At 43.8% G+C, this 16,337-nt stretch overlaps 1 protein-coding gene across 5 annotated transcripts in view; it reads left to right on the forward strand.

Annotated features, from left to right (window-relative positions):
* Positions 1-4,612: 4,612 nt before the first annotated feature.
* The window catches only part of LOC141258020 (G-protein coupled receptor 35-like), a 42,996-nt gene continuing 31,271 nt past the window's right edge, over positions 4,613-16,337 (forward strand). The window contains exons 1-3 of one of the 5 annotated variants that reach the window (XM_073673017.1): positions 4,619-4,743; positions 4,988-5,126; positions 6,111-6,394. The gene's annotated coding sequence lies outside the window, so the exon portion shown is untranslated. The other 4 variants (XM_073673019.1, XM_073673016.1, XM_073673018.1 and 1 more) reach the window with 4 other exon arrangements.

Raw genomic sequence — 16,337 nt, forward strand, 5'->3', positions numbered from 1 at the left:
AGCAGGTGCTCCGTCACTAGGATGTATAAGAGAGGGGACAGGGGACATCCCTGCCTTGTCCCATTGGTGATTGTGAAAGGTGATGAAAATGTTCTGATGCACCCCCTGGGCCTTGGGACACCCGGAGACGGACCCTTTTTGGTGGATGCTGGTGGTTGTAGTCTTCGTGGCGGCGACCCGGTTCCGTGGCTCAGGGTGGTCAAACCAGTGGCGGAACTATTTATGTGGTTTTGATGTTTAAATGTCCGACTACGCCACCCATGGATTGCGGTCAGAGTGAACCGCCGCTCCAGGGCAGACCGCTGAGGCTGGTGTTGTGGGTGCAGCAGAGCGTAGCATAACTCCCCACGGGAGGAGTATAGCCTCAGGGCAGTGTATGCGGAGGATGGGGGTGATGGTGCAGGGCAGCAGCAGTAAGGACACGAAGTCAGTGATGCAGTCCAGGGCCTTTACTCACAGTTCTTATTATCCAGACCACGTCTGCAGGTAACGGCTGCCCACGTCGTACTGTGCTCACCAGGTGAGGGGCTCAGACAACTCCCAGATAACTTTGGAGCGCTTCACAGGACCCCCTTTGTGTGTCCTTTGTCTGGCCTTTCTTACCAACCCTTCTGTCCGGCTGCCTCGGGCCTGCTCTTGGTAAACTTGGCGCCAGTTTCCCTGACCCTATGTGGTGCCTTCCTAGCGGGTGTAGCGAGGGGCTGCGCCACATAAAATGTCACAGCCTCCCGTTTCTAGCTGAGGGTCGTTTCCTGCCTCCACGAGTTTCGGGGACCGGTCTCCCCCTTTGGCCTGACCCCTCCACGCAGGTGGATTCGGGCGTGCGGTGGCGACTCGCCCGTCCGCACCCCTGGGATCCCTTCATTCCTCGTTCCTGGAGCCTTCTCCGCTCCTCTTCCTTCCTTCTCCCTCTTCCAGGCCTGGGCCTCTGTTACTAGGCCCGCCTCCGGAGCAGAGCTCATGCAGAGCCCCTGCTCCCTGCCACTTCTGCTCAGACTTCTCTGCACTGAACTAAGATGGTGCCCACCTTTTATACTCCCTTCTCAATGCACCCAGGAACTGCTTCCTCCCTGCTCCTGCACTACAGGGTTCCCCTTCCTCAGTGTTCCCTCCCCCCACTCCAGCCAGGGACAGGGACTGTCGTGCCCATCTCAGAGGCATATTGGTCGCCCTGCCCCACGGCAATGTGGTGTAATGCATGCAGGTGTCGGGTCCTGATCCACACTCCATCCTTACCTGAGAGTGAGATATCACACCTCTGGGTGAGGTGCAATACCTCTGTAGCAACCGAGCCCTCAGGGTGCTACAGTTCCATTTATCTTCAGCCTAGGTGACGTATTGTGATACAGGGCCGTGATTTTGGCTATAAAAGGGTCCCCTAGACCCCTACCCCAAGCTTTTTAAGAGAATCATATATGGCGTGCCAGGAGACTCTATGGAATGCTTTCTCAGCATCCAACGAGAGTATCTAATTACAAATTTTTAACTGCATCTAGCCCAGGAAATACTTTGTGCCTAGTAGCAGTGTCTGCTAGTCAGCGGATTATCCCGGCTGTTAAGCAAGCTACACCACTTGTAGTTTGGACACTTATTTTTTTCAAAGGAAATGCTTCGGGACCACGGGATACTCAGTGAAGAGCATCAGGAGGCACCCCAAGGCATAGGGGCTGGGACTGGCAGTAGGATGCCTTGCGGTGGACAGCCGAGCTCGATCCTTATAAAAGCTTTTTAACTGCAGCAGCTTTAGTGGACGCTACTGGAGCTGGAATTACGCGGCTGCTGGCATGAGACTTGCCCTCCAATAGATCCTTGTAAATGGATTTAAAGTATATTCATTCAAATTAGAGAGACAATTTAAATTAAAAAGCTTAGAGCTGCCTCCACCACAGGGGGGCTCGCTCGACCCACCAGCGGACAGGCACCAGTATTGGGAGAGGGGGGCTGGCCGTCAGGGTTCACCGCGGCTCTGGCACAAACCCTGCGACACGGAGGTGGCACGGGCAGGAGCGGACTGAACGTGTCGGCTTCTCACTTTTTGGATTTTAGAAGGGCATGACATGCCTATATCTGTGTCTCCCCCTCCTTTTACTCCTCCACCTCTTTTCTTTTCGCATGACTATATGTACTTGTCACTTTTCCATGTGTTAGTTGTGTCTTCTGAGCAGTTTGTCAGCTTTTGGACACCTTTGAAGGTGTTTTCTATGTGTTTCTATGTGTTTTTGTTTGCCTGCCATTGGTTTTAACGGTGTTCGAAGGTGTTCGACGAACAGTTCGGCGAACACACGGGTGTTCGACGAACCGAACCGAACTCGAACACTACGGGGGTGGCTCAACACTAGTGGGGACTGATATTCACCCAGCAGCAGAAACCAGCCGGCAGGGGATTCCAGGTCCTCTGGCCATAGAAGCGCGGAGGCTCAGTCACAAGGAAGGGACCAGCACCGCCATCCAGGAGCGGAGGCTAACAGAAGGCCCCAAGTCACCAGCCATACGGGTGAGCACCACACGGTATACTCAGGGACGTGGGCTACTTCTACCCGCTTACAGCAAGGTAGCCAGAAAGAGTGCAGATAGACGGGGAAGCCTACAACTCCACCTGGCCAGGGGAACTCCTGTTTGCTCGCAGACTGACCAGGCCCCTTATGTTAGCCAGTACTCCCGGGAGGGTCTGCCTTAATATCACCAGTAAAGACCCTGAACTGCACTGCACTGCACTGCAAAGACTCTGAGTCGTTCCTGCTTCATTGCCGCACCAGCACTACTAGTGCTGGGACGCCCGCGCACCATCACTCCCATCATCCACAATCCCTGCCCTGAGGCTATACTCCTCCCGTGGGGAGTTTTCCCATGTTTTGCTGCTCACACCACACCAGCCTCAGAGGACTGCCTCGCAGCGGCGGTACACCCTGACCGCAATCCACGGGTGGCGTAGTCGGACAATTGACCTAAAACCCCTAAAAGACTGCCATCGTCCTGACCACCCTGAGCCACGGGACCGGGTCGCCGCCACGGAGACTACAACCCCCAGAGACCCGGCTCCGGGTAACCCACACACGTCCACACTAGGCCCAGGGGGCGCGTCACTATCTTTCACAGACACCTAGTGTGAATAGCTTGACCGACACACTGCAACGTAATGAAAATGGAAGAAATGTCTGATTTTGGAACACTTTTATAGTTATGTCTGACAGAGAACCATGGTTTTAAATAGCAGGCCTGTTATTTGCTAATACTATTCTTCACTGACACCTAGTGTGAATAGCTTGACCGACACACTGCACAGAATGGAAAAGGAGGCTAATATTTTCCAAGTTCAGTTTAAATTTCTGGATGTTTATCGCTGAAATATGGAACAGATCTTGCTTTATTCTGCAGTGAGAACAAGCAAATGGAGCAGAAAAATGGTGTACTCTGAATTACTTTTAAGCAAATAATCAGGATTAAGATCAAATTTTTTTTTCTCTGGCCCCTGATATCTGGAGCTATGTCTACAAATATGTGTAAGAACAGCAGCAGGAACGTTCAATGGACCCTCTTGCACTATATGCCCTGCAGTCTGCCTCATACACTGCCTGCCTGCTTCCTGCTATCACCACTGAATATATGCTGCTGGATTAGTCCTCAGAAGGACTGTTAGTTCAGATGAATATAGATATATGTTGTGGAATACCTATACTAACTATGAAGAAGCAAATTTCTCCCTGATGCAGCAGCAGCTCTCCCTACTCTGCCTTGTTCCGGAGTAGACTGTGACGAGCATGGCAGCGCCCGATCTTATATACACCTGATGATGCTGTGCGGCCAGCCATTCACTGTAATGCCCACAGCCAACATGGCTACGGCATTACAGTGCATGGCAGGCAATACATGCATGTTTATTGGCTCTCTAAAGAGCGCCAAACATGCAGGGAGGGTACTCGTGTTCCTGCCTGAGCAACCCGGAAATACTCGCCGAGCGCATCGAGCACAGTGATTCTTGGGCGAGTACCGAGCAGTGGCGAGCACGTTCGCTCATCACTAAACTTCAGTAATTTAAAACCAGGAAACATGCTCCAGCACAAGTAATGCTGAAAGCGTTAATTAGGTGTATCAGGGCTGGTTTTTACAAGCAGTCATAAAAGATGGGAGGGGGGATTGGCTGCTCACATATCCCCACCCTCAGAGCGTGTGTATAAAATGGAGACCAAGTTTCTCATTCAGTGTCTGTGGCTAGAGGTGTGGAGACCTCCAGCATGTCTGTGCTAAAGGACACTGACTGAGCGGGTGGACCCAGAGTACTATATGGACTGTTTATTTTCCAGTTTTTTTACTTTGTGCCACACATGGCTGTGTTTTGTTTACTTTGACCGTGTGGTTTATGAAGCTTGAATAAACCTGCCTTGGACATTTTAAAGAGACATTATCCTGTGCCTACCTCTAATGCGGCTGAGTGAGTACCAAACCCTACACTGAATATAGGGCCTTGCCGGTAAGATGGCATGGCCAGTGGTGACTGGTAGCCAAGGCCTGGTTGACCATGGGGAGGAGTATTTCATTTTGTTTCAGGATACCCAATATGTTTTATTTTGCAATGTGTTAAATATATTACATTTAACTAGGTGACATAAGCCACATTCATTGTTTCAAGACAATATTGTGTCTGATAATTGGTAAGCAGTTTTAGATGAGGAACTGAGGAAATTGGGTTACTTGTTACTTATTTCCTATTGCAGTTTCCTGCAGGCACACATAAGAACGACTACGGTAAGAGCTTTAACCTACTTTTTTTGGTTTATGACATTGAAGGAAAATCATAAATCCATATATGATCCTCTATAAAGTCAGGCTACATGTATCCTTTTATCACAACCTCTTTGAAATGTTCACATCACTTTTTTGCCCTATAATAGACTTACTGTATGTGCAAGTGCAAAAATAGAGACATGTCCTGTAATGTCCCCATAGTTTTTTTTATAGTGCGGACTATATTAAGTGTTCCTCTTGTAAGGTTTGCAAAGCTTTGATCCATGCATGGACTCCAGACCAGAGACTGTTGTAAAATAGTGTATAGGCTACAGGACAGCAACAGGAAATGGAAATCTCTCAGTCTGGAAACATATCTTTCCACAACTAAATGGCACAATCAGGTAAGAACTTGGAATGAAATTCTGCCCTGGCATTTAAAAACACACAGGACGACTGGTCACTTAGTTATGCTCTAGATTTTACATAATTATTCTGCACATGAGATCTTATGATTGACAGCATGATCTTGTGTCCTATAGGCACATAGTTAATATGGTTGAAAAAAGACACATCCCTCCATTTTAACTTGATGGGTATGGGAAAGGACAAAGGGACTAGTTTAGGTACATCTATAAGGCCATGTACATGTCAGATTTTTGCCTCAGACAGAGTCTATCCGAGGAATAAAATCACTGCATGCTTGAGTTTGTTCTGATATTGGGATCAAAATTGGCTTTGCAAATCAATGAGTCAGAGGAAACCATCGGACTGCACTCTTATGACATGTGAGTGCAGTCCAATTTCTGTGCACTCAGAGAATCGAGAAGATGGAGAATTTTTTTTCCCCCATCTTCTCATCCAAAATAATCAATCACACCATGGTCATACACTGATCAAACTCTGATCAGAGTGTGATCAGAGTGTGATCAGCATAATTGGTCCAATTTTCTTAGATGAAAAAAAATACGCTTGTCTGCCCCTTGCCTTAGTGTGTAAACGTACAAGTCTTGGGTTATGTGAATGGCTAAATAGTAAATTGTAATGTTTTTCTATTTTGTCATCACATCATCACAAACAGTGAGTGACTTTAAATGTTTGTGGCACATTTTATAAAACTTCCAAGGACCCAGATTTATTGGGGCCAAGAACATGGAAATGACTACTATTGTACAAACACGTTGATTTTAATTTCAGATTGAAATACTACTGAAATGCAAATTCATTTGGTCTTGATAAAAATTTGAACCTTATCTGTGCTGATCTCTGCACGCTACAGTTTTTTCTTGAGGAAGATAGTGTCAATATTTAACATATGAAAATTGAAGATAACAACCCTCATGTTACAAAGTCAATGCAATAATATATGTGATCATTTAACTCTGTAGGAAGATAGACAGGATATCTTAGACGTACTTACAGTACATGGACATTCGCTTGTTTGGAATCTGACTATCAAACTTTTTTGAAACCACAACTGACTGATAGATTGGGCTTCTTCCAGAACTTACTGGGTATTTCTAAAAAGTCTGGAATAAGATTGGAAAAGATAGAAGAAAATGTGTAAAGTATACAAGTATCAGCGATGAAAGAGGACTTTGCAAGTGGACTTGGAACTATTTTGTGCTGTATGACAATTCATAATTTTCAAGTCTTAATTTTTCTTCAAAAGGTACAGTGCTTTCTACTTTTTTTTGCTACATCTGTGAATATTGTATAGCATGTCATTAGCTATTGCTATGTATTCAATGCATTATATATTTGTGTTTATATACACTGTTTGTACAAAAGTATTCAGCTAAATTTCTTAACCCATTTCCGACATGGACAATTTTTTGTTTTTGCTATATATTTTTTTTTCTCCGCTTCTTCCAAGAGCCATAACTTTTTTTTTATTTCTCTGTCCACACAGATTGTTTGTTTTTTTGAGGGACAAGTTGTACTTTTGAATGACGCCATTCATTTGACCTCATAGTCTACTGAAAAATGGGAAAAAAAAACAAGTGAAATGAAATTGCAAAAAAAACAAGATTTTGGGAATTGTTTTTACAGCATACATTGTGTGGTAAAAATAACCTGGCAATATGATTCTCATTATTAGTATGATTACAGCGATACCAAACTTGTTAGTTTTTTTTATTATTTTAGTGGTGAGCAAAAAAAATAAAAACAAAAATCGGGAATTTGTCAAACGTTTTTGATTTTGTCGCCATTTTCCAACGTTTCATTTTTTGATTGGTAGACCTGTGTGAGTGCTTATTCTTTGTCAGGTGAGACTTTTTCATTTATACCATTTTTGGATAGATATGAAATTTTGATTGCTTACCAATTGTGTGCGCCACCCTTGTGCCGTACTGCAGATGTCGGTAAGGGGTTAGAAAATTATTAAAATTTAAGAGTCCTCAGTGGTTGATACCTTTGAATGGCTAACTGAAAAGATGCACAAACAGCAAAGCCACACTAAGAAGACTTAAAATTCCCCCAAAAATTCAAGAAAAAACACAGCAAAAAAGGGCAGCAGTGTTTACCAGCCCAGATCTTCAAAACCAAATGCACTAACAGGGTGCAGCAAACCCGCATAACGATGGCGGCTACACAGGTGCAAATTACTGATGAGACAACGATTCACAACCTACCATTTCATGGAGGGGGTGACTGCTCAGTATTTGAATTGCACACCACAAAAAGGCTTGTATAGGGTGCTGCTCACACTAAGGTAGTGCACAGTATCCGGCTTACAGCCTATTAGTTACGCCCATACTATTAGACTAGGCGGGCTGCCCGCTACTATCCAAGTGCACCCCATGGGAACAGACACCCCAGTTTACAATGCCCGCACTGATGGGCCTGGCTGCACCCTGGAATAAAAATGTGCAAAAATACAGATATAATACTAATATATATATATATATATATATATATATATATATATATATATACAGTACAGACCAAAAGTTTGGACACGCCTTCTCATTTAAAGATTTTTCTGTATTTTCATGACTTTGAAAATTGTACATTCACACTGAAGGCATCAAAACTATGAATTAACACATGTGGAATTATATACTTAACAAAAAAGTGTGAAACAACTGAAAATATGTCATATTCTAGGTTCTTCAAAGTAGCCACCTTTTGCTTTGATGACTACTTTGCACACTCTTGGCATTCTCTTGATGAGCTTCAAGAGGTAGTCACCGGAAATGGTTTTCACTTCACAGGTGTGCCCTGTCAGGTTTAATAAGTGGGATTTCTTGCCTTATAAATGGGGTTGGGACCATCAGTTGTGTTGTGCAGAAGTCAGGTGGATACACAGCTGATAGTCCTACTGAATAGACTGTTAGAATTTGTATTATGGCAAGAAAAAAGCAGCTAAGTAAAGAAAAACGAGTGGCCATCATTACTTAAAGAAATGAAGGTCAGTCAGTCCGAAAAATTGGGAAAAAACTTTGAATGTGTCCCCAAGTGCAAAAACCATCAAGCGCTACAAAGAAACTGGCTGACATGAGGACTGCCCCAGGAAAGGAAGACCAAGAGTCACCTCTGCTTCTGAGGATAAGTTTATCCGAGTCACCAGCCTCAGAAATCGCAGGTTAACAGCAGCTCAGATTAGAGACCAGGTCAATGCCACACAGAGTTCTAGCAGCAGACACATCTCTTCAACAACTGTTAAGAGGAGACTTTGTGCAGTAGGCCTTCATGGTAAAATAGCTGCTAGGAAACCACTGCTAAGGACAGGCAACAAGCAGAAGAGACTTGTTTGGGCTAAAGAACACAAGGAATGGACATTAGACCAGTGGAAATCTGTGCTTTGGTCTGATGAGTCCAAATTTGAGAATTGTTGGTTCCAAGAACTGTGTCTTTGTGCGATGCAGAAAAGGTGAACGAATGGACTCTACATGCCTGGTTCCCACCTTGAAGCATGGAGGAGGTGTGATGGTGTGGGGGTGCTTTGCTGGTGAGACTGTTGGGGATTTATTCAAAATTGAAGGCACACTGAACCAGCATGGCTACCACAGCATCTTGCAGCGGCATGCTATTCCATCCGGTTTGAGTTTAGTTAGACCATCATTTATTTTTCAACAGGACAATTGACGCGCCCCCTGGGCCGTGTGGTGAACCCGGAACCGGGCCTTTTTGTGGATGCTGGGGGTTGTAGTCACCGTGGCGGTGACCCGGTCCCGTGGCTCAGGGTGGTCAAACCAGTGGAAGTCTATTTATGTGGTTTTCAATATTTAAATGTCCGATTATGCCACCCGTGGATTGCGGTCACTGAGAACCGCCGCTGCGGGCAGACCGCTGAGGCTGATGTTGTGTGCGCAGCAGTGGGGTAGTATAACTCCCCACGGGAGGAGTATAGCCTCAGGGCAGGGAGTGCAGATGGTGGGGGTGATGGTGCGTGGGAGCAACAGTAATGACTCAGAGTCCAGTGATGCAGTCCAGGGTCTTTACTCACAGTTTTACACTCCAAGCCACTTCTGCAGGTAATGGCTGCCCACGTCGTGCTGTGCTCACCAGGTGAGGGGCTCGGCCAACTCCCAGGTACCTTTGGAATGCTTTTCAGGACCCCCTTCATGTGTCCTTTCTCTGGCCTGTCGTACCCCACAATTGACCACGTTTCTTTCCAGCTGCCTCGGGCCTTGGCGGGCAAACGTATGTTCCGTTTCCCTGGGTCCTATGTGGTGCCTTCCTAACGGGTGTAGTGAGGGGCCGTGCACGTACAATGCCATGGCCTCCGGTTGCTAGCTGAGGGTAGTTGCTCTCCTACACTAGATGAGGGATCCGGTTCCCTTTTCTTGGCCTGACCCCCCTACTCTGGTAGCGGCGGGCGTACGGTGGCGACTGGCCGGTCCACACCCCTGGGGTCCCTTCAGTCTTCTTCTAGAGCTTCCTCCGTTCTTCTCCCTTCCTCCCTTCTCCTCCAGGCCCAGGCCTTAAGACTTGGCCTGCCTGCTGAGCAGAGCCCATGCAGAGCCCCTGCTCCCAGCCTCCTTCTCTCTCTGCTCTCTCTCACTTTCTACTTCTCTCTTCTTCTCTCAGTCCTGGCAGGGCCTCACAGGCTAGGCCCGCCTCCAGAGCAGAGCTCCACAGAGGCCAGGCTCTGTCACTTCTTCCCTCTGACTGAACACTGTCTCTAAGATGGTGCCCACCTTATATACTCCTACTTTTCAGTGCACCTAGAATCTACTCTCCCCACCCACACACTACCGGGTTCCCCCTTTCTAGGTGTTCCCTCCCACCACTCCAGCCAGGGACAGGGACAGTTGTGCTCACACCCGGGAGAATTGTCGCCCTGTCCCCCGGAAATGTGGTGTAGTGCATGTGGGTGTTAGGGTCCTGAGCCATACTCCATCCTTACCTGGAAATGAGATATCACACCTCTGGGTGAGATGCAATACCTCTGTAGCGACCGAACCCTCGGGGCACTACACAATGACCCCAAACACACCTCCAGGCTGTGTAAGGGCTATTTGACCAAGAAGGAGAGTGATGGAGTGCTACGCCAGATGACCAGGCCTCCACAGTCACCAGACCTGAACCCAATCAAGATGGTTTGGGGTGAGCTGGACCGCAGAGTGAAGGCAAAAGGGCCAACAAGTGCTAAGCATCTCTGGGAACTCCTTCAAGATTGTTGGAAGACCATTTCCGGTGACTACCTCTTGAAGCTCATCAAGAGAATACCAAGAGTGTGCAAAACAGTCATCAAAGCAAAAGGTGGCTACTTTGAAGAACCTACAGTGGTGGCCAAAAGTATTGGCACCCCTGCAATTCTGTCAGATAATACTCGGTTTCTTCATGAAAATGATTGCAATCACAAATTCTTTGGTATTATTATCTTCATTTAATTTGTCTTCAATGAAAAAACACAAAAAGAATTGTCCTAAAGCCATATTGGATACAATTCCACACCAAACCTAAAAAAGGGGGTGGACAAAAGTATTGGCACTGTTTGAAAAATCATGTGATGCTTCTCTAATTCGTGTAATTAACAGCACCTGTAACTTACCTGTGGCACCTAACAGGTGTTGGCAATAACTAAATCACACTTGCAGCCAGTTAACATGAATTAAAGTTGACTCAACCTCTGTCCTGTGTCCTTGTGTGTACCACATTGAGCATGGAGAAAAGAAAGAAGACCAAAGAACTGTCTGAGGACTTGAGAAACCAAATTGTGAGGAAGCATGAGCAATCTCAAGGCTACAAGTCCATCTCCAAAGACCTGAATGTTCCTGTATCTTCCGTGCGCAGTGTCATCAACAAGTTTAAAGCCCATGGCACTGTGGCTAACCTCCCTAGATGTGGACGGAAAAGAAAAATTGACGAGAGATTTCAACGTAAGATTGTGCAGATGGTGGATAAAGAACCTCGACTAACATCCAAACAAGTTCAAGCTGCCCTGCAGTCCGAGGATACAACAGTGTCAACCCGTACTATCCGTCAGGCGTCTGAATGAAAAGGGACTGTATGGTAGGATACCCAGGAAGACACCACTTCTTACCCCGAGACATAAAAAAGCCAGGCTGGAGTTTGCCAAAACTTACCTGAGAAAGCCTAAAACGTTTTGGAAGAATGTTCTCTGGTCAGATGAGACAAAAGTAGAGCTTTTTGGGAAAAAGCATCAACAGAGTGTACAGGAAAAAAAAAAGGCATTCAAAGAAAAGAACACGGTCCCTACAGTCAAACATGGCGGAGGTTCCCTGATGTTTTGGGGTTGCTTTGCTGCCTCTGGCACTGGACTGCTTGACTGTGTGCATGGCATTATGAAGTCTGAAGACTACCAACAAATTTTGCAGTATAATGTAGGGCCCAGTGTGAGAAAGCTGGGTCTCCCTCAGAGGTCATGGGTCTTCCAGCAGGACAATGACCCAAAACACACTTCCAAAAGCACTATAAAATGGTTTGAGAGAAAGCACTGGAGACTTCTAAGGTGGCCAGCAATGAGTCCAGACCTGAATCCCATAGAACACCTGTGGAGAGATCTCAAAATGGCAGTTTGGAGAAGGCACCCTTCAAATATCAGGGACCTGGAGCAGTTTGCCAAAGAAGAATGGTCTACAATTCCAGCAGAGCATTGTAAGAAACTCATTGATGGTTACCGGAAGCGGTTGTTCGCAGTTATTTTGGCTAAATGTTGTGCAACCAAGTATTAGGCTGAGGGTGCCAATACTTTTGTCTGGCCCAGTTTTGGAGTTTTGTGTGAAATGATCAATGATTTGATTTTTGCTTCATTCTTTTTTGAGTTTTTTCCTTGCAAGCAAATTAAATGAAGATAATAATACCAAAGAATTTGTGATTGCAATCATTTTCAGGAAGAAACTGAGTATTATCTGACAGAATTGCAGGGGTGCCAATACTTTTGGCCACCACTGTAGAATATAAGACATATTTTCAGTTGTTTCACACTTTTTTGTTAAGTATATAATTCCACATGTGTTATTTCATAGTTTTGATGCCTTCAGTGTGAATGTACAATTTTCATAGTCATGAAAATACAGAAAAATCTTTAAATGAGAAGGTGTGTCCAAACTTTGGGTCTGTACACACACACACACACACAATATAATATATATATATATATATATATATATATATATATATATATATATATACACACATATACATACACACACACATATACACACACATATACACACACAGGGTGGTCCAAAAGTAGGTGAACAGAAAATAATTTATTTTGATTCATATATAAAATTATATTTACTAACACAAGCATAACATTGACAATTAAATTTTATTCTGAACAGTAATACAAAAGCCCTTAAATTTTATCAACGCAGGTGCTCAAACTGTTTTCCATTACAATTTGCACAGCTTTGAAGTCGCCTCTTACGCTTCAACAAACTTTTTTGCACAAGTCTCTTTGGGTATTAATTTCTTGAAATGCATCTCTTTTGTAATTTTTCAAATCACTGACACTTTTTGGTTTTCAACTATAAACTTTGTCCTTGAGTACTCCCCAAAAGAAAAAATCCATTGGGGTTAAGTCTGGTGAACGTGCCGGCCAATCAAGTGGGCCTCTTCGGCCAATCCATTTATTAGGAAATGTTTCATCAAGATACTCGCGGACTACTCTTGAATAATGTGGAGGGGCCCCCATCTTGTTGGAAATAAAGGTCATTTGATTTAGGCTGTTGCTGTAACTGGGGAACAACTTGATTCATTAGAATTTTGAGATACTCATCTCCTGTGACTGTTCCATCAAAAAATATTGGTCCTAAAACACCAAAACTTGAAATACCACCCCAAACATTGACACCAGGCTCATTTAGTTGTTGCTCTAATGTTAAATGCATGTTCTCATTATACCAGTAAATACAATTATCTCTGTTAATATGGCCAAATAATTTGAAAGAAGCTTTAAAGCTTTATCACTCCACATAATGTTATCTAAAATTACTTGATTGTGTTTGATAAATCTCCCCCTTCATAACCTTATTACACTTTCTGTCCACCCACTTTTGGACCACCCTGTATATATAATATGTGTGTATGTATATATTATATATATATATATATATATATATATATATATATATATATATTTTTATATATGTATTTTTTGCATGTTTGTATTCCAAAATTTTGTGTTATACTATGCCTGACTAATCTTGAAAGCTTGCTATTTATTACCATTTTTTCAGTTAGCCATTAAAAGGCATCAAGCACTGAGGACTCCCAGATTTTAACATTTTTCTATCTACCAGCTAACACAGTACAACAGTTGAAAGATATATATTTTTCCGGTAAGGGGTTAGTCATTGATTTTAGGTTTTTCATTCAGTCCCGTTGCCACAGGTAAAAAGCTGCCTCTCGCCATACCGTCTTCCTTTATTAGAATTTTTGAAAGAAAGACTCTTTCCAAACAGCTCAAGGAATTCCACCATAGAATTTAAATAAGATGACACCATTGCATCAAGCCAGTTTGGGAAATGTTTTACCTCTTAAATATTCCATGATTAAACTATGAGAGTTTTGGTATTATTGTAGAGTGGAAGCATTTAGGTACCACAGCAACTCTGCCATGAAATAGCAGTCCCTGTAACCCTGTAACAGAGCAGGGTTGCCTGTTGTTGAGGCCCCAGTGCATAAAACTCCCCAATGTAAAGCAAATTACATGCATAGCTCAAAATATCTTCAAGCATTAACAAGATCACCAAAATTGTGCCCCTGCTGGGAGTTTTATGACATGGGTTTTCATGAGCAACTTCATGCAAGTCTTAGATTATCAAGCACAATGCCATGTGTTGTATAGGGTGTTATAAAGCAGCTCTGGAGCAGTGGAAATGTGCTCTGTGAAGAGACTAATCACACTTCTATCAGTCTGATGGACAAGTCTGAGTTTGGTAAATGTCAGCTGAACGTTGCTTACCTAACTTCATTTTTACCAACTATAAAGTGTGGTGGAGGTGAGAATTCTATGGGGTTATTTTACAGAGCATGGCTCAGCCTCTTCAGTGAATGGAAATCTTAATTCTTTCATAACAAGATATTTTTGATAATTGTATGCATACAACTTTGTGGGAACAAATTGGGGAAGATCCTTTACCTATTCCAATATAACTGTGCCCCAGTGCTCAAAGCAAGGTCCATAAAGGCGTGGGTGACGGAATTAGGTGTGGAAGAACTCAAGTGGTCTGCACACAGCCCTGACCTCAATCCCATCCAAAATTTTGGGCTGAAGTAGAAGGGCGATAAGCCAGACTTTTTTGTCCAACATCAGTGTCTGTTCTCACAAATGCTTTTATGAAAAAATGGGCAAAAACTGCCTCAAACACAGATAGTGGCCAGAGCCCACCAAAATCTGGTAGAAAGCCTTCTCAGAAGAATGGAAATGGAAAAGGGGTGACCAACTCTATATAAATGACTATGGATTTAGAATGATAAAAGCTCCTATAGATGTAATGTGTTGGTGTCACAATGCTTTTTTGTCCATATAGTACTGTATAGGAAATTTAAAAACTCAGTAGCCACAATATGAACACCATTTAATTTACTAAGACGCCTCTGGCTTCTAATGAACCAAATGATCATCATTGAGTTTTCTATTATTATGTTAGCTCAGTTCAGTAGAACTATGTGGAAACCTTGTGTGACTGATTTATAAGAAACCTCTCCGCTAATTCATGCTACCCAAACCATGGACAGAGATTGACTTTTGCCTTCCAAACGTCTATTTTTTATTCTGAATCACTCTGGCATTTTAGAGAAAAACATAGTTGATGGTACTCTAACGTGTGGGGCAGAAGCCATGTCCAAAGTTCACAATCCGTGCCTCGCCATGCTACTGGAAAATTGGGTGTATATGGATTGATGTATATGCTTTTACCTTGGTGACATGCCTCTACAGACCTGCATGCTGCCGCTTGACATGGCAGGCCAGGACCAGATGGAATAGAGATGAATGAGGGACACCAGAGTCCAAAATTTTGTATTCACTGAACAACTTGATGAAAACCTACAACAAGTAACATAAAATAAAATCTTGCACTCTTGTGAGATGAAAAGTGTGATTTATTTAGAATTAGCAATCCAAAAAGTGTAACGTTTCGGTCTCAAACATAGTCCTTTATCAGACAGATTGCTGTGGTGTAGAGAAAATGAAATGCCGCACCACCAAGGTAAGGGTAACTGCCCAGGGAAAATCTATAAACATCAGATAGCAGGCACAACACTTTAAGAATACTTCTTTTGCACAATCCAGAGGCAGGACTTTCCAGTTATACAGTGGCTACGGAAAGTATTCAGACCCCTTTAAATTTTCCACTCTTTGTTTCATTGCAGCCATTTGGTAAATTCTAACAAGTTCATTTTTTTTCTCCTTAAAGTACACTCTGCACCCCATCTTGACTGAAAAAAAAACAGAAATGTAGAAATTTTTGCAAATTTATTAAAAGAAAAACTGAAATATCACATGGTCATATGTATTCAGACCCTTTGCTCAGTATTGAGTAGAAGCACCCTTTTGAGCTAGTACAGCCACGAGTCTTCTTCAGAATGATGCAACAAGTTTTTCACACCTGGATTTGGGGATCCTCTGTCATTCTTCCTTGCAGATCCTCTCCAGTTCCATCAGGTTGGATGGTGAGCGTTGGTGGACAGCCATTTTCAGGACTCTCCAGAGATGCTCAATTGGGTTTAGGTCAGGGCTCTGGCTGGGCCAGTCAAGAAGCCACTCCTTTGTTATTGTAGCCAAGTCTGAGATCCAGAGCACTCGGGAAGAGATTTTTATCTAGAATATCTCTGTACTTAGCCACATTCATGTTTCCTTCAATTGCAACCAGTCATCCTGTCCCTGCAGCTGAAAAACTCCCCCATAGCATGATGCTGCCACCACCATGTTTCACTGTTGGGATTGTATTGGGAAGGCGATGAGCAGTGCCTGGTTTTCTCCACACATAGCACTTAGAACTTTTTGGTGATAATTAGAGATGAGCGTTGTTCTACTCGAACTGTTCGCCAATCTCAAATTCGAGCTGTTTTGGGCGGTGTTCGAGCCGGTCGGCGAACACGAACAATTTGAGAAAAATTCGGCTGTTCGAGGTTATGTTCGATAACTGTTCGTGCACCAAAATCATAACTGGATTTTTTCTCAGTAA

Source organism: Phyllobates terribilis, unplaced genomic scaffold (assembly GCF_046119375.1).
Source record: "Phyllobates terribilis strain yellow unplaced genomic scaffold, ASM4611937v1 Scaffold_3__8_contigs__length_932513732, whole genome shotgun sequence".
Lineage (NCBI taxonomy): Eukaryota > Metazoa > Chordata > Amphibia > Anura > Dendrobatidae > Phyllobates > Phyllobates terribilis.